We start from the raw sequence: 26,024 nt of genomic DNA, 5'->3' as shown, positions 1-26,024 counted from the left end.
CCATTACTGGCTCTCATTTCAGAAGAAGAAATGATCAGAGGGCTAGGGTTGACTCGGAAGGGCATCTTGGAGGGCTACCTAGGGTGGTATTTAAAACTGGGCTTTGGAGACAGACAGCTGGGGATGCATCCCTGCCAGTAAATATTTCTGTCTAGTCATTATATTCTAAGCCTTACTTCTTTTGCAAAAAGGAAAAAATGGAATTTGCTTCTTGAGGGGTTGTGAAGATTACACAAGATAATATGCATGGAGCACCAAGCACAGACACTGGCCAGGAGTGAAAGGTCAACAAGCTGACTCTACGTATGTGTTTCTTGGGAAAAGTGAATCTTAGGCAATAAGTGTCATCAAGGTTGTGCAGAAAGTGAAACCCTCATACATTGCTTGTGGGAATGTAAAATGATGTGAGTACTTTTGGAAAACAGGATGGCAGCTCCCCAAAATATTAGACATAGAGTTACCACATCATCTGGCTATTCCACAGAAAACTTGGACACAAATATGTAGATCAGCAATAGTTAACAACAGCAAAAAAATGGATACAACCCAAGTGTCCATTGAGTGATGAATGGCTAAACATAGGGTGGTATGTCCACACAGGGAGTATTATTCAGCAAAAGAAAAGAATGCAGCGCTTGGGTGAGCCTTGAGAACTAAGTGAAAGAGGCCAGTCTCAAACAATTATGTGAGTCCATTCATGTGAAATGTCCAGAATAGGGGAATCATCCATAGAGACTGAAAGTAGGTTCATGGTTCCAGGGCTGAGGTGGCTGTGGGAACAAAGCTGGGAGGGGAAAGAGAGGGAGTGTTGATGGAATTGAGGTTGATTTTGGGGGCAATGACGATATTCGGGAATTAGTGGTGATGGTTGTACTGTGAATATACTAAATGCCACTGAGTCATACACTTTAAATGAGTGACCTGTATGGTATGTGAAATACATCTCAATAAAACTGTTAAAAAAAAGAGGTGAATCTTAAAAGACACGAGGTTTGGACAGGAAGAGGGGAGCAAGAGGGCAGAAAGGCTGAGAAACCCCGTGTCATCCAAGCGTGTGAGCGTGGGTTTGCTAGAATATTCACACTGTAGAATTGTGGTCGGCAAGGAGCTCTAAGGGGGGTCATTGGATCAAGTGTAGTTGGTCAAAGTTAACCTCTAAGGCCACATGTGGCCCTCCTGGGGTGGTAGGAAGGTCAGGGAAGATCGGATTGCCCAGATTCATCAGCATGTAGTGTGGACTGGAGTAAGCAGGGAAGGAACATTGGAGGCAGAGAACCATAGGAGCATGTGACAGACAAGGAGACAGCTGTGTGAGTGTTTGTGTTTGCACTGAGGTTGGGTCCACAGTGAGGGCACAGTGTGGAGTGATGGGCCCTGGGGATCATGGCTGGGTCCCCTCATCAGCGTCACCGCAGTGCAAGGGCGGCCCGCTGAGCGGCCTGCTGGACTCGTGCAGGCCCCCATCCTCCTTTGCCATACATTTTAGTTTTTGTGAAAATTGTCCCGGGGTTATGAAGCGGCTTGTTTTCAGTACAGAACAAACACAAATACGCCATTTCATATCTTCTCTGCCATTTTCATCCTTCCCTGTAATTGGAGACACTCGCCCCCAGTCCCACCTGCAGGGGTCTGTCTTCAGATGTCAGATTCTCTTTTCCTAGTCACCAAGCCCTCGTTGTCTGTCTTTTCTTCCCTTCACATTTTCATGATCTTTTATTTTATTTTGTCAGCTCTTTGATGAGCCGTGGTGCGGGAGTGGTGGGGAGGAGGGAGAGGATTCTCCTGTTCCATTAGGTTCTGATAAAGTACAGTTTCTAAAGGCTGCTTCCATAAACCTGCACTTTTCTGCTTAACAGTCTGCACCTTACCTCCCTCTCCCAGACTTCGGTTTTGTGCTCTGAGGCACGGAGCCTCCAGGCCCTATACGCAGTAACTGCCCCCGCTGATTCTCAGGCTTGAGCTTCTCTGTGCCCTTCAGCTCGCTATTAACCATTTCCTTTTTATTCCTGGATTTTGCCCTTTTTGCTCACGTTCACTGTTACAGGTTTTCTCTTGGGAGTCGCCCTTGATTATAATATCAAACCCAGCTCTCCGGGTGATGGAGCTGCTCAGTGCTGCTGTCACACTCACCGGCCACCTGTATGTGAGACTAGATGACCACGGTCCTTACTTGCAGACACCCATGCAAGTGGTTTCAGGAAGGACTCATTTATAAGGTGCCCATGGGTCCATCCCCTGCAGCTCCTTGAGTGCTTCAGGGAGGGGGGGAACCCCAAGAATATTTGTTGTTCTAATCACTGCCATTGTTTTGACAACCTAAGTGACCTCTCAGTGACCAGGTGTGCACATATTTCTTTAAGATTTAAATAAGAGTCTTTGGGAAGACCGGGCTTTTTTACTTTGTGAGGCTTTTCCCTTTATGAGATGCAGAGGCTGAGACTGTCAAGTTTGGGGAAGGGTGAAGGGACTTCAGAGCATTTGCTCTTGGGCGGCCAAGGTCATAGTAAAATGTACGTCGGGCGTCCTGGACGGTCCTCCTCTTCCTCTGTGGCCTCCCGCGCTCCCCCGGCCCCTCTCCTTCCCTTCCATTGCCCTTCTCAGGAGCTGGGCAGTGCCTCCTAACTTCCTTTCAATTGCAACTGGAAGTGTCCATCATCCTCAGGCTTTCTTTCCCCTGATCCTCTTACCCGCCTGTCCCCACGCACTGCACTAGGCTCCGCTCACCCTTTAAGTCACCAAAGCGAGCTGAAAAACCAATGTCTCCGTTGGACTCTGAGTCTTTACGAACCACATTCTTCTTTCCCGAAATGCCCACCACTACTTCCTGGTCCTGCACAGCAGCTCAGCCTTAAACCAGCCTGGAGGTTTCTTTCCATCTGTCTGTTGATTCCAAATATATACAAAATATTTGAGACTTCCCTGGAGTTCTTAGGACCTGAGAACATTCTGGAGGGTTTGAACTTAACCACTGGGATCCAGTGCATAATCCGTTCCAGAGTTGTGAGCGGGACCCTAAAGTCAACCAGATGTCCGGGCACCTGGGACCAGCGATGTCCTGGAGCACCTGACCACAAACAGCCTCCTCCAAGCCGGCTCCAGCGCTGCATTTGTGGGGCTTAGAGAATACTGCTGCTCATCTCCTCTCATGCTTTCATTCTTCACTGGCCCTTATGGTTGGTTCGCAATTACCTGGAGGCATAGGAGAGGCTGTGTGGCAGGTAAACAGAGACCTGAATTACAGTCTTCAGGTGTCGCCTGCTCCCACTATCTCTGTCAGGATAGGGGCCTCAGGATCCCTGGAAAAGGAAAGATCAGGGATTTAAGCTGAAGATAATTTCCCCATCATAAAATAACAATGGTTCTGTTTATATGTCTTTTACTAAGCTTAATCATATGTCAGCTTAAGTGCAAGCTTGATTGGTGTAAGGAAGTGCCGTAAGTCCTGATCCTTTTATAGGAAATGGTCTCTAATTAGGGAGAGTTTTCCTCTAAGGCATATACACGGAATCTTAGTCTTAATTTGCTTCTGGGCCTTTGCTACCATGAACTTTGGCCAGTCTTTAAACCTTATCTGTGAGAAGAAGGTACTCCAGGAATCCTGAACACCCACACCTCCCCGGTGAGGAGGGAGACCGCTGCCTGGGGCTTGCCTTGACCTAGCCCTGCCCCTCTAGGCTCCTGCTCTGTTACTCCGCTGTGCAAGGGCCGAGCCTCCTGCCCCTGGCCTCCTGACAACAGAAGAGAGTTTCGGGCCCTTGCAAAATCTCGAACTCTGATCCCTATCTTTGGAATCACTCTTCTGGATGGTGAAGGGGGCCCCTTGTTTGAGAATTTCAGCAGGAACCAGAGCTTCTCCACATAGACTCGTAATGAAGCAATACCCTCAAGCAATAGACTTGAAGACATACTACTGTGCCCCATGAGATGAAAGAACACAGCCAGACTGTGATGGTCAGGGATTGTAAGACCGTCCTGTAAAAAAATGTGCACGTTAGAATCAATGGACTAGGTAGCCCCATGGTTACCCAGACCAGCCTTGGAGTCAGACTCCTGGGTTTGCATCTCAGCTGGGTAAACCACTTCCCTGTGTCTCAATCTCCTCATCTGTTGGGATGATAATGATAGTATCTACTGGAGAGGATAGTTGATGATTAAATAAATGCAAATAAATAAATAAATAAATAAATAAATAAATGCATGTAAAATACTTCATACAATAGCTGGAGCATAATAAAGGTTCCATAAATGTGAACAACTTTTCATTGAATGCTAATGAAGCCCAGTGTGAACAGCTAATTTTGTTGAGCACTTATGGATGTTCTGGGTATGGTGCCAGCCACTCTCTGTAGATTATCTGGATTTGTAATCATCATAGTAGCCCAAGGATGACGGTGCTAAGAGAGGTTACAGCATATGTGCATCTCAGATAAACTCTGTGAAACTCCTCTTTTTTCTACTTAACATTTTATTTTCAGCACCCAATTCTGTTTTCCTTTGCCTCTTAATCAGAAACAGATTCACCATGAGGCTTTGAGACTCCTCATTTACAGACTCCTTGTCAAGATGTATGAGCTGCAGTGGGGCATTTCAGAATGCTTTGCGGGGCTGGGGAAGGAGTAATCTGCCAGAGCCTGCAGAAAGCATCACAGTGCACCCAGGCCTGGGCACAGACGGGGGTTGGGCCGAATGAAAAGGATGGTGACAACCTGCTCTCGTGGACAGGATGGCATGGGTTCAAGTTGTCATGGGGCAGAAGGGGTTGGCTTCAGGAATGGCTCAAGGAAAAACACAGGGAGACTGGAAATGGGATGTAAGGGGCAGTAGGTGTGAGGGATTTTTAAAAAGGGTATGACATTGTGTTCATTTCCTACTGCTGCTCTAACAAATGACCACAAACTGAAAGTAACACAAATTTATTACCTTAACAATTCCAAAGGTCAGAAATTTAAAATCAAGGTGTCAGCTGGGCTGCATTCCTTCTGGAGTCACTGGAAGAGAATCTGTTTCCTTGCCTTTTATAGCTTCTAGAAGTTACCTGCATTCCTAGGCTCATGGCCTCTTGCTCATATCCTTCCAATCTCTTGCTTCCATTGTCTCATCTCCTGTTACTCACCTCTGATCCTCCTGCCTCTCTTTGAAAAGGACCCTTGTCTTTACATTTGGCTGATCTGAGTAATCCGGGATAATCTCCCCATGTCAAGGTCATTAATTTAATCATACCTGCAATAGCCCTTTTTTTCTTGTAAGATAACGTATTCATAAGTTCTGGAGACAGATCATGGACATGTAGTGGGGGTCATTATTCAGCATACCTGTTATGATAAAATTTACATTTAAAAAAGTGGTGGGAGAAAGACAGTAGTAAGGAAGGCCAGCTAAGAGACTGATTAACATCCCAGATGAGGGTGATCAGGTCAAGAATGAAGACTGGGGCAGTGGGAAGACAGAGGTGGCATCAGAGTAAAGATGTTGGAAGACAGATTTACCCTCAAAGGTCCATGCTGAGCATTTGCATTTCTAACAACCTTACAGGTGCTGTCCATGCTATTGGCTCCTGAACCGACAGCAGAGTAGGAGGCCCTGGGGAGCATCAACATTCAAGAAGTGGTGCGGGGAAGAACCCAAAAGAAACCCATGGATTCTGAGAGGTGAGGAGAGCCCCAAAAGAAAATGGGGTCCTGAGGCCCCCAGGTAAGGAGAGGATTTTAAGGAGGATGTAGTGAGGAGAGGAAAAGAAATATGCTGGAAACGGCCGGGAAGTTTGGGTCGTAAGTCCCTGGTGTGCTTAGTGAGATGTGACAGCACAAATCCTCTGCCATCTCTCTCCACCTCCTCCGAGTAACATCTGGGCAGCTGTATTTGTTGAAAAGTGTGGGGCCAGGTTAGCAGGGATGGGTAGAGGTTCAGGGAACCCAACCTGTTAACTCCAATGGGTGTTAGTAGTGTGAAATAAGAGCTCAGCCACGTGCTCTCAGTTTGCAGGCCTCTTCCGTGCTCTGAGCATACTGCCATGCCCATCATGTGAGCTTATTTTGGGACATGCAGAATATTTATTTGCACAGATGCACAACAGCAAATGGCCTAAAATAAAGGATCTCATGAGTAGTCTGTAACTGCACCCTCAGCTACAAGAGGCCCAGTTGAATGGGAGGAAGGTCGCTCCAGGGCAAAGACTGATGTCCACTTGCTTCCTTCAGGTCACTTACCTGCACACCACATGAATTATTTTCTCCTGGTGTTATACTTTATATTCTTTCCTTTTCTCCTAGTGTTAGAAATAGACTATTTTCATTGTCTGAGGTGTACACTGACCTAACATTATGGGATTATAATTTGGTAGTAAATGCCATGCATCTGAGAACAACTATGGCTGACATGTCCCGGTATGTTCTGTTTTGATTCTTCTATCTCTCTGAATAGCTACTACCCTCCAAAGAGATCCATGTTGCATGTGTGTTAAGGCATGAATTGGCTGACTCTTCTGTGTTATGACCCCACCAGCGGAGACCTCAACCAAGCAGAAAGAGTCCACAGTAGCCTGGTGACAATTTGTGCAGGAAAATACAAATAAGGAAGGAAAGAAAAGAGCACTGGTAGCCCATAAGTTCTCTGTTTATCCACTGACAAACAACTATTTAAAAATGGGTTTTCTAAGAGGAAATATCAAATAAAAATAAGAGTTTTAGAAATTTTAGTTTAGGTTAAAGATTGCTCATTTGTTAATCCCTTTTTGTTTTTAAAGAGACATATTTAGAGTCAGAAAATAACTTACTCAGCATTTTAACTTAAAAAACATTTAATGCTTTTACTTGGCTCATTTTTTTATTACAATTTTTTTTCTAGTTAGAGGGTTTTTAAAAAGCAATTCCCTTTCCCCACGCTGAGATGGATGTATACTCTTCTCTGGAAGAGAAGTCTCCTGGAATGGCATTTTAAAAATATCTGATTAGGTATCAGTCATCCTATCATCAGAACACTTGATCCTAATAAGTATTTCATCTTCCTCCACCTCACAGATGAGAGGTACACTGTCATCGAGAGCTCCATTGTGTCTGGTTTGGTCCATCTGCTGCAGGGTTGCAGGTTCAGCAAACAGAGGGGAGCACGCTGGGATGAGCAAATGAGTGCATTTGTGGTATGTGTGTTCTGGCCCGACTGAAGTAGAGAAATGGCTAGGGAGTGTTTGCTGACATTGACCGGGGACAGACAATGTGCCACATTGAGGTCTGTAAACTCTTCTGGGCTAGCTAGGTCAGCCCCATCTCTCTGACAAGGACTGTGGGTTATGATTCTCCCTTTTCAGAAGAGAAATCTGAAGTCTGAGCTGCTAAGGAAAAGCTTTTAGGTCACACAGATGTTGTATTTCATTGAACTTTAGATTTCCTTGACTGTGAGATCCACCATGGTTTTATTATGTGCCGTTAAGAAAGCAAGACATATTCCCACAACTATGGTAGAGTGATTTTTTATACCTTGGAATTTTTATTATATGTTTCTTGGAAAGGCTCTTGAACTTATTTTGGCATTGATTTCTGTCATGTATGTCTCTGTGCATATGTGAAAAGGAAAATACAAATGGGGTGAATTGGTTAAGGCATTTATAATCCTTTAGCATTCTGAGTGCGACTCTTGTGAATTATTTTCCAACTTGGAGTCAGCAATGTTGACATGTGCTGCCCACACAGGCTCCTCCTGTGAGCCACTGAGGGCATCGGCGAGGGAGCATTTCCTAAAAGTGCTCCACCATGGTCCCTAGGAGTCCCCTCTGAGCCAGTCTACAAGTTCCATGCCTGCGTACAGGCAGTGACAGCTACTGCTGGCCAACAGCGGATATAAGATGTATTTTGACTCAGAAACATTTAAATGTGAGTAAGCATGTGTCTTTAGGTTCAGATTGAGGTCTGCCTCTCTCTTAGCCCAGACACAAAGGACACGTTGTCCTCTGGCTCCCGAAATTGATGCGTCCCACCAAAGGGCAGGAGCAGATCAGCACCTTCAGTTCCATCAGCTCCTTGCCTCTCTCTCAGCTGCTAGTATCTCTCTGACCCTGTTGGAGCCCTGGCAAAGGCAGCTTGGTGAGCCTTCCAGGGAAAAGGAAAATTCAAGACCGAACGAAGACCTTTTTCTGGTCTCAAGAGTCCCTGAGGATTTTGGCAGAAGTTCTCTGGCGCACACAATTCCATAGGGTTTGGAATCGCTGAGAGTGAAGATTCTGCTCTTTGGTTTTGTAATGGGAGACAGGCTGAGAAAATCGTGAAGTATTCCAGGTGCTGGTGATCATTGCTCTGATGAACTGAGGACCTGAACCTCCATGGGATGCTTTAATCTCTGGACCCGGAGCCCCCACGTGGAGCTAGGTTGGGCATAGCAATCTGTTGTGGAAAAAAACCCTCATGGTTTTAGGGGAGAATCTACATTATCATAATTCAGTTTTAACACCTAATTCAATCTGCCTGGAGAGATGACCCCTTTGCCTCACACCCAGGAGGACAGATCTCACCAAAGAAGGTTACCTGAGATGCTCATATCTCACGCATGATAATACATCTCTCTGTATTTCCCATTTTGCCCCTTTTCTGTGAGCACTGGAGTTTGTTTGATTGTTTTATATTTTGGCAGCAAGGGACCAAGTTATTTCTTTTCTGTTTTTTTCTCCAACTCTTTTTACAGTTTAACAAGTCAAATACAAAACTCAGGGGAGTTACCTCGTGATGGTGCTATGCATAGCATCACATTATTGATTGGAAATACTGCATCGGAATGCTGTAGAACAGCCATAAACCAAAAATTTTAGACGCCTGAAGCTTTGAGCTCTCCAATTAGGCTGAAAGTTTCCCATGATAACCAGTAGAGCTCAAGCTTTTAATATTGTTTAGCTCTCTCAGTTATCAGCAACATTTTCTAGTTATGAAGGCCGGTGGATTGCTTGGTGTCAGCTTGTAGCTCATTGAACCCACTTGCACACTTTCTGATCAAATACTCTATCTAAAACGAAAAACCTTCAGTTTAAAGTAAACTGATCGTAATTGGGAGCAAATGCTTCTTTCCCTTCTTCAATGTTATCTCCTCCTGTGCAGCTTATTTTGCATCCAAAGATACATTTGAAAGCTGAAATCCCTTCGAGCTAAATATTCTAAACTGACAGAAGAATTTCTAGTGGCACACCAGCCTAGAGCCATGTTTTTATGAGGACATCACTTTCTATTTCGAAGCTTCAGCATATACGCTTGCTTCCTTATTGCTGGGAGTCAGGCCGCATCATCTTGCCTCCCTCTCAGCTTTTAATGTTTCTTTAATGGAGTCCAGTTTTCCACCTAAGTTATGGCTAGCTCTCGGACAAACCACTAGACACCTGAGAAACCATAGTGGAGGATCCAGATGTGACAGAGGGAAAGATGGTAGTGAACTTTCATGCCTTCAAACAAACCATATTATAATAATTCATTTTTACCTGGCCTCTGGGCTTGCCATAAAGGCTGAAAGGAGCTTAAGAAAACATTTAAAAAATTAATATGTGATATGAAGTCTTTTCTTGTAAGCCATGAGCTAAAGTAATCATTTCTAAATCTGGCTGGTGTGGGGAGCTTGCTGCCTGAATGGGGAAATCTCAGTCTTGCTGCATTTTTTTCTCTAGCATAAAATTGCTCACGTGGCAATAAAGTTAGTTATCTAATGAAATAAAGCAAGCCTATTTTGCAGCTATCTGGTTGTTCAGAAGAACTTAAGAACATCATTGTTAATTAAAATGAATGATGAATCATTGAAGGTACAAATTCATCAGGAACATGGGCATTTCTCTGTTAGAGAGTCAGCAATTTAGAGGGCTTTCTCTGTACAGTTTGGGAGATATTTGCAGAACATTCAGTAATTAAATATGCCCTCAGCTGAGAAATAATGCTCTGGGTAGTCCTGCTGGTAAGTGAAAGGTAAGTGTTCTTACTGTCCCTGGGATTTCAGCTTTCTGCTTGGAATCCCATGAGTTTTCTGAGATACTGGCTGTGAGGTTGTACAATCAGTACAGTAATATGAGTAAATGTCATGACTAAAGAAACAGGCAGAATTCATCTTCCTAGATTTGCAACAACTGGCTCTTTCTTGGCATTCATGTTCAGCTTGACCTCTTCACCTGCCTGGGCCCTTCCATCCATGTTAGCTCACTCTATCATCACATTCCTTTATTTTCATTTCACTGATCATTGCCTGAAATTATGTCTTCATTGGTTTACTGCTCTGTTGATGCCTCTGTCTGGTAAACTCCTTGAGCACAGGAGGTGATCTGTCTCCTTCGCCATGGACTCCCCTGCTCCGAGAAGCAGGGCCTGGCATGTTGTAGGTCTTCAATAAGTAGTGGTTGAATGAGTGAGTGAATGAATTAATGCAGAATGCTGACTACAATATAGCTCCAAAGAGGGTTCCAGAACACTGGATGGCTCCTAGTCTTGGTAAGAGATATATACATATACAGAGTCTAAAATGTAGCCTAATGAGATCAGGAATTCTCTTTATCTTTGAAAAAAATCCTCATAACACCTGGCACAGAACCTGATATTTTACACTGTTGAAGGTATAGTAATGGAGAGATCATGGGGAGATGAACTGGGGTGGATATTCATCCCCGTGAGAACAGAGGTGACATGCTGGAGGGGAGGTCCTCTCAGGGTCCCTACAAACAGGGCGATCCTGGCATAAGACCTGCAAGGATCTGTTACCTAAATCAACAGGGAAGATTCCCTCCAGTGTGGGAGTTTCATTAGCTTGGAATTCTTTAAACAAAGGTTTTTTTTCCCTTGGACAAAGCATAGAGCAGTATTTTACTACATCACCATATTTTGGGTGTTTTCTGTTAAACCAGCCCTTGCTGTCTTCACCTAGGTTAAAACACTTCTTCCCAAAAAAGCAGTTCGGCTGATGGAGTCTGAGATTCATTAGAAAGATTAGTAACTTAAAAAAAATACTTCTTCAAATTGGATGTATTTATAGGAAGGGGCCTAGTTTGATGTTGCCCAGCTTAACTTTTATCCAAATTGCCCTTGAGGAGTGTTTTTTAAGCTGATACATTTTTATCCATGTCTTCTGAAGTGGCATTTTTTTTTCTTTACAGGAGGGTAGGATAACATGGAAAGCAGCTTTTATTCAGTCCAAGGACAACTAACTCACATACAACCAAGGGCAGAAATAGTCTCTAGGTGCATATATTAGCCTAAGGGTGTCATGGGTGCGTGTGGCTTCCTCAGGAACTCTTTAAAAATAATTACCTTGTGATTAGTATCTGATGCCAAAGGTATATTTTCATTTAAAAGTCTGAGGTCTTTATTTCCTTGAGACGACGGATGAACTTCCTTTCACCTTGTTTCTGGCTGCTTTTCTGCCACTGCCTGAGTATAGACACGTGTGTCCATGCCTGCAGATGGCCCCCTGCAAGCCGTAGATGCTCTAATAAAACAGTGTCTCTTCGCATTATAACACCAGTCCAGCGAATTAGAAATGTTTACTAAAGTCTTTTGATATTTAAGATACATATTCTCTACCAGGTGGTGGATAAGTAGAAAAAGGACATTAATATTTCCTTATAGATTCTAATGCTTCTGTTGAATATGTCCCCCAAAAGGAGGCCTGTGGGCTCAAAATATCATAACTCAACTGTTTTTCCTCTACTAATCAGTGATGTGTGCCTTGAGAAATGTGATGCGTTCCTTAAAGAAATGTTGTACCTTAACCAAGGCCAGTTCCCGCAACATAGTTATCTCCCCTAGTGTGCTGTGCTGGGAAGAGCTGCCAAGGGAGTTGCGCACTGAGAACACAACGAGCCAACGGTTGTATGCATGAGATCACCAACTGTCCTTGGATGTATTTGTGTGACTAATAAATATGAGAGGTGCTCTCTCAGCACCACTCTTGAGCTGATATGCCTTGAGTGCCCTGGCCGGCCTGCTCAGGTCTTCGATATCTCTTCATGTCACCTCCGCTATCTGCGGGTTGGAGACGGGGAGGAGGCCGACAGCGGCCTCTGAAGGATGAGCTTCTAAGTTGAACTGAATGTGGGAAACACAGATACAGACGCAATAAAAGCTCACTAATAAAATTTTGGTCACGTTCAAAGACTTCAAAAATGGGTTTGGGGATAATTTTGTGTCCACTCTTTAATCACTACCTACCTTTCACCACTTCAGTGGTCCCAAGAGGCTAGCGTACAACGTGTGGATGATGGCAATGACTACACTGCAAACCACAGATTAAAAAGCCATCATCAATGGCTTTGAGGACATAAAGCCTCAGTCCACCAATCTGCTGTCAGTGTGGTGGAATAGGAATCGTCAGGCTACAGGGACTGGCTTTTAAAAAACAAGGAGTCAGTGAAATCTGCTGCCAGGGATGGACATATATGCTAATAGGCTTTTTTTGGGAAAAAAGTTCCTATAAATCCCCCACTGTTGGAGTTATTTTCAGTATTTCAAACTTATTTTTCTAAAACAAAAATGTGTGGAAAGAGGAGGGCCCCCTGCAGAAGCGGGTAGGGTCTATATCTAGAGTTCTCATAAGGCATGGCCTGCCAGGATTGGTCAAGAAAGGGTTGCCTTATGTGTTTCCACGCCAGGAAAGGGTCGGTTGAGAAGTGAGAACCTGGAATGAGGGAGAGGGGGGAAGCAGGATGGGGAACAGGAATCTGGCCAAACGGAAGTCTCGTTTGTAAACTGGGGAGGAAAGGGTTCCCTTAAGTTTGCATGTAATATTCAACTGGTGCATTCATATAACATCTTGACTTAATAAAGAGACTAGCAAAAGGAAACGAAGAGAAAAATGAAAGAAGAAATCCGCAGCAAGACATTAAAAAGTACCCTCCTCCCACCACCCCCTGCCTTAGGCGTTTTTCCTGTGTGCCTCAGAGCTTACCCCCCTGAAACTCATCAATTTTTGCTTTTATGCTGAAAATGCCTGAAAACATTTGAAGTTTCACAGCCACCCCTTGGGGTGAGGTTTCACAATGCCCACAGAGCCCCCATGTGTCCCCAGGGAAGGCTGGGGGGGGGCGCCCGCGGTAGGGGAGAGAGGCTCTCTGTCTTATCCCAGTCAGGGGATTGAGTGCACTTCTCCCTGCCAGCCCCCAACAAAGGGCAGAAGCTCAAAGCTCCTGCCCCAGTGTGTGGTGACCTCAGGGCCCACAGCAGAACAGTTTCTCTCTGGGTCCTAGTGACAGTAGCTCTCAGGCCCTGCAACTGTGGTTTAGGATGTGACTAGAGCCTTTAATGGAATTACCATTGCCATCTAGTTCTCTGTGCAGCCATTTATTATTCTGTATATTTTCGAGAGCTGTGGGAAACTTTCATAACCAAGCCCAAGCCAGGCGAAAACTTGTTCTATTTGGAATTTGTAATGAAGTCAAAACATGGCCTGGATTTTCTGAAAGGCTCCTTCTTGCCTTGCTACAGCCCCAGGGCACAATCAGACAGGGATGGAGAAGGCCTGGGAGCAGATTTTGTTACCCAGAATAGGACAGAACAATATTTGCCTCCCCAACATAGGCAGTTATTTACCTTCTCAGCTGGAAGAAGTGGGAAATAAATGCATATTTCACATAAAGTGCAAATACCGATCCTTTCATTTCTAATTTTCAGATTTTTTTTCTTAACTCCCTCTAAACAAAAGGCTAGGGAGCTTTTTTTTTTTTTTCCTTTTTAACATATTTGATTTCCTGACCTAAAGGAAGAAATTCCTTATTTCAGAAGGTTTGACCCCCAAGGAGTTTTTACTTTGCTGAAATGAAACTATGAATACAAATTGTAAGACAAGTAAAGCCGTGTGGGTTTTGAGAATGCTTTCTTTTATGGACTTGCATGTTGGTGGGTGTGGGATTGCAGGGGAAGACCATGAAAAACCAAGTCTCACTCTGGATGGAAAACTTCCCTTGCTTTTCAGAGGCGCTCGCAAATTATTTACTGGCTTAAACCTGATCCTTCTCCAGGAGCCTCAGTTCCTAACAAAAGTGGTAAATGGTACGATGTAGTTAGTTCTTTATTTTTATTTAAGTCAAAGGTTAATAGTAAAGGGGGTTTGGTCCCTCACTGTTGCAAGTTAATGTTTATTTTTCACCATCATTTAAAGAATTTCCTGAGGCCCTTATTTCACTGCTGAAAGTGGAGTAAGAGAACTCAGATTTCATGCCCCGGGGCTTGAACAAAGGAATAAAAACAGCACAACATTTGCATCTATTTAACAGGCTCAGTTCTAAGAGCCCCCTCACAGTAAGAGGGGAATCCGTATCTCCAGGTTAAATGAAGCTATGCTGAGATATTTGCCGAAAACACAATTCAGAGAAAGATTATCGTTGTCAGAAATGACCTAGGAATTCAAGGCCTTATGATTGGGAACATAAAGCTCAGCAAGGTGCATTCTCTTGCCACCCTGCCTGCCCAGATATCAGTGAGCATCAGCTAAAGGTGGCTGAAGAACCAATTTCAGGCATCTACTGTACGCGGAAATGAACTGAGCCAAGGGCAAAAATAAAATTATACAAATGTTATTATAGACTAGCCAGCTTCTGTCCTAGTTTAATTCAAATTTTAGTGCTGCAGGCTTTGCTTCTGGCAGTAGCCTTCCTGAATAAATCAACATTTGCTTACATCTAAATTATTAGGGGAGCATGTGACTTTGTTTATTGTATAAATTATACGCTAGGTTAAAGCATTAACTGTTCAACTGGTTTTGTTCAGTCACCTCGCCAACTCTCCCCCAAATCTTCTCTCCCCAAAATAAGAAATAAAAACTTGAAATTACTAATTTTTTTTAGACACCCCAAATAACAAAGCTGCAAAGCACTGTGACCCTGGGATGGTGCACAGGAGCCCTGCTAAAAGTAAGGTGGGGGACAGTCTTTGTGTTTGGAGACAAGGAGGAAGGAGCGAGGGCCCAGGCACTGGTTCTTGTGAGCTCTGTGGTGTTGTCTGCACGAAGTGATACGCGGGGTCTGGTAAACGGTCAGTTCAGTTGGTTAAGGCAGCCAACCAAATGGGATAATTTAATAAAAAAACTAAGGACAGCCTTCTGGCAAGGATTTCAGTAGGCAAGGAAGTTCAAACTACATGGCAATGCTGGACCCAGATATTTTTATTGCCTTTAACTATGAAAAAAGGCAGTTAGATATGGACCCTCTAGAAAATACACTTATGAACAATTGTTTTTTTGTCTTTGCACGTCATCATGAGTGACTCCTGAAAGCCCACCCATACATGTCTGTGAAATAAGGATGGGGTTTTGATAACTAGACAATTTGACTTTCTAAGTATTTATACAAACCAAGTATCTGGTGTGCTCTGCTATGAGGACACGCAATTAAAAAAAAATATCAAGAGTTCAAGGTAGATCAATCAGACACCATGACTTGCTTTACAAAAGGTTCTTTTTATAAGACCACCCACAACAGGCTTCTTTTAATCTTTGGCCTTTTCCATGATAATAAGTAAATTTACAAAATTATAAATAGAATTCAACTGAAAAGATTGAACTTCATTTTTTCCAAGAATATTTTTATAGATGTGTGTGTGTGTGTATGCATTTATTTTCTTTCTCAAAATTCTTTCTGGAAACACTGTAGGTCAGAATATTTTTGTGCAGAATGATCTCTTCAATAAATTATTCGATCTAAGTGGGCTCAAGAGGAGAACCAAGCTCCCATTCAACCACCCCTGGTCCTTTCTGCATGCCCAGCTGGGCTTGGAGGTCCGCCAGAGCCGCCTGAGTGGAGAACTGCAGATCTGGAATCTGCCCTGAAACCAGCTTCCACATGACTGGCATGTGCGGGAACTAACATTTGAGAACTTTTGCAGGGTCTAACAAGGAAGCAAACTCCATAGTTCTATTTATTCTTTACTCTCTACTTCATGTGCTTTGCAGCCACCTCTGTTCATGGTGCTCTGGAGTCCAGCCCAAACTGAAATGGGCTCTCTACCAAAAAGGCCTTCCAATCCCTGTCCTGCTTTTTTTTTGGCCAAGGGAGGGAACCTTGGGAGGCTGCCCGTTGACTCCATGGCATAAATCTGGACTTGTAGTGAGACAGTGCACTGATGAAAGATCATCACACACAGCTACACTGCTGTTTGAAATAACTTATTAAATGCAAAAGTAAGTTGCTTCCCACCTGACTGGTATTTTTAAGGAACAGCTTTTTAATAGCAGGTATCAGAGTGGAGGAAGCATAAGCTTCAGAAACAGAGAACCCTGGTTTCAAGCCCATTTCGTTGTTCCCCTTTGGAGAATGTTTGGCAAAAACTTGAATGTCTCTGAGCTCTGTTTCCTTGTCTGTAATGTGGGAATAATAAATAGTAAATATGCTGGATTTGAGAGAAAAAGAAGTAATACACAAGGAGTGTTTGGGATATGGAAGATGCTCAATAGTGATAATTACTATCACTATTTACAAATAGCTGTCTACTCCACAGACAGTACATAAAACTTTAAACCTGAATGTTGCTGGGACTTTGCTGTTGAGGAAACGTGGGGCCGCTCCTGGTGGGCACAGCTGGGTTGGCCCAAACCTGAGAACTGCTCACTGCCTGCCCAACCCAGAGCCTATCAGCCTCTCCTGGAGCTGCTTGCAGGAGCAGACAGAGAGAAAGTCCTCTCAGGAACTGAGAGCGAAGCCATTGCAGGTAACTGCTAGAGCTGGTATTTCCACAGACACTCTGTGTTGCCAGCAAATTTACCTTGAAATGCATGTGATGAAGACTTTGCCCCTGAAATGCAGCTTTGGGCCACTGGAGTCAGAGGAGCTAATAATTCTCTAGTGTTAGGATAAAAATTTTCATAAAAGATGCAACAGAGTAGGGGACAAAAACAGTCTCCACAGGTGAAACAGACTTCAGATGACCACTGAGAATAGAACTTCGGGAAAGGCATGAAAGTCCTGGCTGAGGCTCTCACTAGTTCCCCACCCGAGCACCGAAAATGACAGGAACAATAATGAGGACAAAAACGATTTTCTACTGGCCTTATCTGGCAGGGAAAGTCATGGTACGCCCCACAGAATGGTATCTTAAGTTTTATTTCTATATATTTTCAGTGTGTTATCTAATTTCATTATCATTGCATGCCTGTGAAGTTGGTTTTATTCTTAGCCTCATGGTCCTGGAAATATCTTGGGAAGTGGTTAGATCCTGAGTCATGGAAAATACTAACTGAATCCCACATTGTATGTGAAATAGGTCTCCACAGAGTTTTGCTTTTTGTCCAGGGTGCACCCACTAGAGTTAAGGTAAAATGATACCCCAGTTCCCTTCGGAAACTACACACTCTCAGGCTACATTGTTTAAAAGGCAATAAATCTATCCCCAGCCTGAGGGGTGGGTGCTGATTGGCGGAAGCGATCTGTATCCTACATTTGTACAGTGATTGTCCACTCACTGGTCCTGTGACCCAATCAGAACCTTGCACACTGAGACTGTCGCTCTTTCCTGAGGGGCTTGCACTTGGGAGCATGCGGGCTGGTGCTGCTGTGGCCGTCTTGCTGTCACATGGAGACCAGGAATGAGGCCACCAAGTGGAGGGATGCAGAGCCCACCTGGGAGATGGGTGGAAAGCGGGTCTCAGTCATGCCAGTGGAGACCAAATCGAACCATCCCTGAAGAGAGTCCTGTTCTAGACCTAAGCAAGTCCGTGAGCTCCCCTATGGCTAAGGCCAGTTTGGGAAGGGTATTTTCTTCATTTTCCACATGGGAGAGTCCTACCTGAGGAAGGATCTCTTGCCACCATTCTATGCCATGGGGTGTCACATATTAGGTAGCTAGGATGGAAAACGAAGACAAAATGGAAAACTGGCAAGCTAGGCCGTTTTATACTCGGAGAAAATGTAAAGATAGTCTCCCAACAGAGAGCACTATCTGTGGAGGATGCTGGTTACCTGCTCTGATATTTGTTCCTCTTTCTTAAACTTTGAAAACTGGGTACATGACCAATTTTTAAAAAATGACTTTGTCAGACACCTTTGTGACTTAATTGGTCATGTGACTAAACTTTGACTGAAGGGATTTAAGGGGCTTCTCCAGGTCATTTTCTTAAAGAGAGCTGGCATGTGTCCTTTGCCTTTTCTTCTTTGTCCTTTCCTTCATCCTGCTGCTTAAAATGTGAGAGTGATTGCTGGTACTCCAACCACCTTTTTGTGCCATGAGGCCAGGACTCTCTTGGAAATGGCAGAGCTATGAGCTGAAGAAAGCCTGGGTCCCTGAGGACTTCAGGCAGCAAATCATTTTACAGTCCTGGCTTGAGTATACCTGAGTTTTACTTGAGAAAGAGATAAGCCTCTTGTTAAATCATTGTTATTTTGAGTTTTTGTTAATGTCAAGTCGAATCTTATTACTTCTTGATGGCAGTCCTAAGAATGAGTTTTACAAGAAATTATTTTCTCTCTCTTTTTGACTATACTGAAACTGAAAGTGGGTTCAGTTAAGGTATGCATATGCAAAGTCCATAGGACATTGATAAAGTCTTTCAATATATGTTATATAAATAATTACAGCAGTGTAAGCCAAAATGGTTCATTTCTTCCTAGATGCACAGTGCTATGCCAGGCCAATGGGATTTTTCAATGATAAAGGTGTGAATGTAACATATGAAGTTAATTTAGAGTCACAGGCCAGTTCAATTGCATGTTTGAAGATGAAATTGGGGGACATTTTTGGGGAGGAATGAAAAGTAAGGTATTTTGCCTATTACAGTTTGGATAAATGCTGTATATAATGTTAAAAACACTGCCTGAGAGTCCCTGTCTCACAAAAGCTATGATTCAGATTCTGCAGGTGTTAGTCAGGGCTGAAATTAAAGTACGTGGGAATCAAGGGATTCAATTCACTTTGCCTCACAGAGGTACTTCACATTGTTGGGTGAATTTGGAAGAAAGCAAGTATTTTTCAGCTTTAAAACTGGATGCTTAATGAATGTCATATAATCTATGAAGAAATCTGAAATAGCTCTTTTTAGTAATTTCTTTATAGTAGGTGAATAAACTGCTCATTCCCACGTTCAAAGACATTGAGGCAGAGAAGAAACCCTAATGGAAGTCTGTTGGGGGTGGTGGGGGTGGAAATTGGAACCAGCACCCATAGCCCTTTAGCTTGGTGACACCCATCCACCCACACGTTCATGTGTGGGAGTTAGTGGTGGATATTATGTGCCTGGTTGGGGAGTGTCATTTCCAAGGTGTCCTAGAATTCCTGGAAGAAATAAGTGTTCTGTCAGGTGTGAGGAATGCAGAGAAATAAGAGGAAAACAAGATAATATAGGTGTATCAGTTTGCAGTGGCTATGTAACAAACAGCCCTACTACCCAGCTTTACACAATAGTCATCTACTCAGCATGTGATTGTGGGAGCTGGCAGTTCAGACTGGGCTCAGTTCTGGTCTGGTGTTTCTCATATGTCTGTTGTAACCCCAGGGTTGACTAGGTGGATCTTCTGGGGGCTGGTGGCTGTCAGTTGGAGCAACTTGAGGCTCCTGAACATGGTCTCTCATCCTATGGAAGGCTAGCGTGAGCTTGGTCTCACAGCAATGGCTGATGTTTAAGAGAAAGTGGAAACAACTAGGACTCTGAGGATTTCTTTTGGTCCTGTCTTTGGTTACTTCCACTGCATGCTTTTGGCCTGATGAAACACCAAGTCTAGCCCTCTGGATGAGAGGGGCTGCCAAGCCACATTTAGAAGGCATGGTTCCAGGGACGGGGGAAGTGTGGCTAGTTTTCAATCATTTAACCAGAATGGACGCTATTGGGAAGCTGAGGGAAGATAGGTTTGATTTGTTGTTGAACAAGTGAGCCGAGAAGTAGGAAGAAATGGAAAAGGTTACAAGCAAGGGACAAGGCAGGGCATCAAAGAGCAACGAGTGGTTAAAGTGTGATACAAATAGCAATAGGGAACCCCAGAAGACCCTTAAGCAAGACAGAAGTGTAGATGAAGCAGAGGGCACATATTAACATCCACAGAGTTAGAGGGACTTCTGGCTGAGGTCTTACCAAGATAAGTAGAGCGTTTGTATCTCTGGGTTTCTGAGTTAATGATGCCAGCAGTCTCTGGACCAGCCAAATTGTGGTGGATTTATTATTTACACTACAACTGCGTTTAAAAATGAAAACATATGTCTACATTTTCAATGCCTTGAAAATGCCATTGCACATGCTGTAGAATTTTATTTCCAGTAACAGAATGCAATTTCCCTATCAAATAAAATTGCTGTTTGTTTTCTGTACTCCATATTTATTATGGAAATTTCAGTTTATCAGCTACGGTGAAGTCGGCTGAGAAGAGTAGGCCACTTATATGAGCTATGTTTTCCCACCCCACCCAAATCCTGATTCCCTTTCTATTTATGCTAATATTGTTTTATGCTAATAATGCAATTTGTGTTTTGTTTTGATGCAATACAACCTGGTTCATCAGAGAAAGGCAAACGTTTTTAAAACTCTTTGGTGGAATTGATAGTATATTGAAATAACTCTAGTAAGGGAACATCTCTGTGGCATCCTAGTCTCATTTATTCCTCCTGCCTCTGTTGATAATGCATTGCTGAAACCTGCCAATGAATAGCTGCTTAGGGCCCAGTTAATTTTGCTGACTTCTGCAAAGTATGCCTGATTTTGTTCCTTGTGACCATTAAAAATAATAACTTATGGTACAACTGGGCAATTCTGTGACCAACCCCTTCTTCCAATTTACAGGTGCTCCTTTTTCTTCTTTTTTTTTTATTGCAATGTTGACGATAGCAAGTACCCAAATCCTGTTAGCAAATAATGAGATTTCTAAGCTTGGGTTCTGGGCTAACTATGTTACAGGGTGTGTGTGTCACTAGCTATGAGAGGAAGTTAATAGTTGCATGTGTTGAAAAATATACAGTGTTTGAGTCTGGTAGTTGCTATTTTCTCTAAAAGTGGTCTTCAAGCCTTGTCCCATTTTCTCCTTCTCCTTTGTTGTCTGGGGCTTGGTTGATTGTGGACTTTGAGTGGGAGGGAGGAAAGAACTGGCTGGCAAGGGACAGAAATATGGCAGGAGGGACCATCCCTGTAGATTAGGGGCCTTCAGGATGGTTATTTGCCCCACACATCTGAGAGCGTTTATAGGGAAATCATCAGAAAATATTCACATGCATAAAATAACATTAAAAAACTAAGTGAATATAGGTCTTTGCTATAAAACCACGTCAATTAATCCTTGTGACTAAGATCATGAACACTGAGGTTAGTTTTCACCTCTTTTTAGCTGCATGCCTGCAAACAAATATCTGAAATCTTGGTCAGTCCCAGTCTGATAATGTCTCATAAGATTGCAGCAAAAATTAAGTTAGATGACGTACGTAGGGCACTGCGCTTGGCACAAAGTATGTGCTCGGATTTGGTGGGCCTCACCGTCACCACTGTCAGCAGCGTCGTCCTCATAACCAGCCTCCTCCCGTCCGTTTCCTTACCCTGACCCTCAAGGCCAAAGTGCACCGGGCAGGCTTCACCCCTTCTGTGATGCTGACTGTTAAGTGCTGAGTACACAGCAGGTCTTCAACAAGTTCTTGAGAAACAAGAGAATGATTCCACCAATAACATTATAGTTACAGTGGGGTGTGTGGGGGTGCACACATGTGTCTTCTTGAAAGGAGGATTAACCTCAATAGACTGATAAATGCTTTTGATGACCCACACTGACTGGTCACCAGAAAATTCTTTGTGTCAAGAATTCATTTATGTGTTTGTTTGAAACCCAGTAACAGGTGGAGAAGATCCAAACTGCCCCAGGCTGCGGCCTTCCTTTGTCAATCTGTATCTTATCTCCCAAGGCTGCCTGAGGCCTCCCTGTGGAATCCTGGGGCTCACAGGAGCCAGGGTGAAAACTATTGCCCTAAAGAATCACAAAAATGAATGGTTTTCTGTTGGCTGTTTGATTGTTTTAATAATGCTTACAAATTTTTTTTTTAAAAGTGATCTTCATAGCTATAAACTGAGTTTCAAGCAAAGTACACATCATGTAATCCCACACATCTCAGCCACCACAACCAGGAGACAATATGCCCTGTTGTTCAGGGACAGAATCTAAGGGAAAATCAGAAATTCTGAATGGCTGAAATGTCAAGATTGTGTTCAAATTTCCCATGTCTCTGACTTTCCACACTCTGCTCTCTAATCACTCTGTTTCCCAGGACTTCCCGGGATCTTATATCTTTCTAATTGGTGCAGTCTCCTTAGCACCCCTGATTATACAATCTCCTCTTGCTTCAGTGACTTCGCTCCTTTCCTTGTTTAAATCCTATACATCTTTCAAGTCCTAGGACACAAGCTCTCTCTTCTAGGATTTCGTTTCCTACTACTGTCTCCCTTATTTAGATCCACAGAGCCTAGCATTTAATCGTTCTCTGCTAGTTTTTTCTTCCTAAATAGGTCACATTCTCCTTGAGGGCAAAGATTATGCGATGGTCTCCCTTGTTTCTCACTTGGAGCCTCTCCAAGTGATAGATGCGTAGTAGGTGCTGATTAAATATTTGTTGATTTATTTCCTGCAAAGGGGTAACTGCAGACCACAGTTAAAGCCCTAAAGAAACCGGGGCAGTGATCTGAACCTCCCTTTGGGAAGAAGCTCCTACGAGGATGGAAAACAATTTTTCAAAGAGCCCTGTTGGCTACTGTTCTTTGAATGCCTGTGAATGAGGAGCGCGTGGGGTGGGCGGGAGGGCTGTGCTCCTCTCCTGGAGGGCATGGGGTGGGCTGGGAGCCCCTCCCCGGGGCACAGGGACCCTGGGCACCTGTGTGGGATGGAAATGAAAAAGGAATTGGAATCCTTGTGCATTTATGTCCGCACCCAGGCATGTGCAATGTACACATCTCACCCACAACCCAGGATGAAGAAGGGTTTAACACTGACTTGCAGCTAAAGAAGTGGGGGAGGGGGTGAGTGAGGGAGGGAGGGCGAGAGAAGGTGAGCCCCTTTTGGGGGTTGATAATCTCTTTCATTGAAGTGGTGAAAGCTGAAAAGTGATTAAGAATTAGCCCCACCCCTAACGCGAAGCTTCTTCACGATTTATTGAATTTGAAAGCTCCTTCTTAAGGCAGAGACTGGGGAGGGTATCCTGAAGCAATTCTTTGTAAGAGTAGAGCTTCAGGGCTCTAAAGAAAAGGAAGCAAAGGAGCACACTAGCAGGACTGGGGAATGGGTGCAGGTGGAGATAAGCTGTGTCTGCCTCTTCTCTGGAGAGAAAAGGACGCGGCGATGATGTCTGCGTGAGCAGGCACACTTCAAGGTTTGATCACGGTGAGTGGCCGAGGCGCGAGCAAACATTAAAACCACCACCGTGAGTAGATTCACCGCATTCCCGACAGCTTGGCACTCATGCTGGATAGAGAATTTGAGAATTTGAGGCAGGGTTGATTGCTTTGTTTGAGACATTTGAGCAAGTGTCATTTAGTCATTTAGTCAATAAGAAGGGAAAGCCCGAAATTCTCAGGTCTACGGAAATCAGCGATAACCTCCAACAGACATACACACCAACTGGTGTTAGGTGTTACTGGTGAAAAATTCACATGATTTAGTGGTCTGTTGGCTACCTTTTGGCAAGGGTTTCTTGGGAAGTAAACACAGGTTACTTATTTGTAAGATGGAGCGGTCCCTGATGTAGGTATTAACAATTCTTAATTGTAATTTTTATTCCTACTTTGGGTCCCAAATATTTCCTTTTATAAAATTATGATTTTCAAAATAATTCTTTTGACATTATAATGGAACGCATGAAAAATCCACACACATCTACCCCCAACACACACACACACACACACACATACACACACACACAGCCCTCTTTCCTTTATCTCTCCTCTTGGACCCTTGACTTTTGCTTCTTTCTGGGGAACTTCCGTTACCTTTCCAGACAAGTCTCACCCAGGAGTTCTTAAATATTGTAAAGCCACGAGGGTTCCGCAGATGTATCTATGCAGACTGTTGGGTGGTACTAAGAGGGGAAAAGCAGAGGAGGAAATGAAATGACATTTTTGATGGAAAACGATAAAGCCAATGTTCAGATGTCTGAATATGCGGTGGCTGCCTGCCTTGATCCCGGACTCACAGGGGATGTTCGTAGCAGAGAATATTCCAGGCAAATTGCCAATTTGGCTGTACTCACACTCTGCTCGGCAGCCCAGCAGGGGGTGTGTGGGGTCCTTCCAAGTAGGAGACACTCTCAGACGGAACTTTTCCTCATTACCTACGCTGAGAAGGAAGAGGGCAGAGCAAAAAGGGCTGGATACCAAAGCGTAGGGGCACAAGGGAGATGGGAGAGGAGACCTTCCGAGGAGAGAGAACCACCCCTCGCGCTCTTGGGTGACATCAGGAGTCCCTAGGGTCACGGTTCTCCAGTGCAGTGTGGTGCCTCTGGAAGACCTCCCTTCTCCAGCTGTCAATCTGAGGCTGGATTTTCTTCAAACACATTAAAACAACCTATTGCAACAAATTGAGTGCAGAAGCAGATATGGGAATCTAGTAATCTTTTATTAGGACATTACAGAGATTTCAAAATAGGCAAAAGACTATTATTATTCTCAGTAATTTTTTGTTTTGGAAAATTTTTTAAATAAAATAAAAATGCTACTTGTGTTATCTAAATGTTATTATGTTAACATGTAATGGGTTTATTGTTCTTTTAAAATAAATGAATACATGAATATTTAAAATTTTTGTTTTAACTCCTCCTATGGCCAATATAGGTAAACATAACTACTATATACAAAGTTCTTTGGGGTGCTCAGTGATTGTGAGGAATATAAAGGGGTCCCAAGACCAAAGAATTTGAGAACTGCTTCCCTAGGGAAGAGCTTATGTGTTCCGTAATGATTGAAGGAGCAGTGACCCTTAGGGAAGGCAATAAGTTCCAGGGACATGTTAACTCCAGAAGGACCTGCTCTTGCATCCTGAACCAGGGCCCTGATTCCGCTGCCGAGCGCGGCGTCCCAGCTGAGGCAGAGCTGCCCGCGTTCCGGGTAGATGGCCTGCAGCCCCATTTGGGCACATCACAACCTTCCTTACTGGCTCGACACAATGGTGCGACCTGCCACGCGGCTTCTGTCTTGCGGTGTCTACGCGGAGCTCTACGTGCTCCTCTGCACCGTTCACACAGGACTTGTGTTCCGCCCAGAGGTTTAGTCCAGAGAAAATCAGATTGCAGAGACGCAGGTTTTGGTCCTGGAATCCACGCTTTAGCCGACTTGCCCTCCCAGCACAGGTGGGCCCTTCCGCCAGATGGCAGAGAGTCGGGGGCGGGGTCAGCATCGCCGGGGATGTCCCCTGCGCTCCCGGCCAGATGCTGGGCCTCTTTTCCTGTGGAGGCGTGAGAGAATGCGTGATGTGTATGGGGTGGGGGGTGAAGCGCGCTCCTCCCGTGAGACTCTCTGCCCGAGAAGAGGCACCGGTGTTACCCCAACACACCCCTACATTCGCCCAAGGGTTACCGAGTGCCAGCTCTGTGCAGCCACTCGTTGCTGTTTCTGGAAATGCCAGCCGTGAGTGGGGAGTTTCTACTGGTCGGTGGAGAAACGGGGAGGCAAAGGGCCAGACTGCTTGCAGTCTAGACAAACCCAAGGCCTGATATCCAAGGATGCCACAATAAACACCAGATCGGAGGGGCCAGGTGGGCATCAAGATCCAGCCCATAAAGAGAGTATATCTTAAAAGCCCTCATCTCGAGAAAAAGAAAAGAAAAAATATTGTAACTGTATGATGACAGATGTTAACTAGACTTACTGTGGTGACCATTTCACAATATACTAAATAGAGAATCATGTTGTATGCCTGAGAATAATATAATGTTACATGTCAATTATACCTCAAGTAAAAAAAAAGACCTAGCCTATAGATCTATGAGCTCAGGGCTGGGGTCATAGGTCAGCACTTCAAATATGCGAGGCAAGGGGTGGGGTGTTCTGGGCAGGGAGGTGTCCTGCTCCCTGGCTTCCACACTGGCAGCCTAACTCTGGGAGCCAGCAGGTGTTTTGGGGGCAGATGGCTAAGGTTTGCTTCAAGGGCC

General features: G+C 44.1%; 1 long non-coding RNA gene across 1 annotated transcript in view; it reads left to right on the top strand.

Moving 5' to 3' along the window:
* The window catches only part of LOC118926848 (uncharacterized), a 67,728-nt gene that overhangs the window by 18,437 nt on the left and 23,267 nt on the right, over window positions 1-26,024 (top strand). Inside the window, exon 3 of the long non-coding RNA XR_008998286.1 lies at window positions 5,533-5,648. This is a non-coding gene — a long non-coding RNA (uncharacterized LOC118926848). The remainder of the gene's footprint in view (window positions 1-5,532; window positions 5,649-26,024) is intronic.

This window comes from Manis pentadactyla, chromosome 6 (assembly GCF_030020395.1).
Source record: "Manis pentadactyla isolate mManPen7 chromosome 6, mManPen7.hap1, whole genome shotgun sequence".
Taxonomy (NCBI): domain Eukaryota; kingdom Metazoa; phylum Chordata; class Mammalia; order Pholidota; family Manidae; genus Manis; species Manis pentadactyla.
Note: the sequence above shows the minus strand (reverse complement) of the source record. Positions and strands in the feature narration are given on the sequence as shown.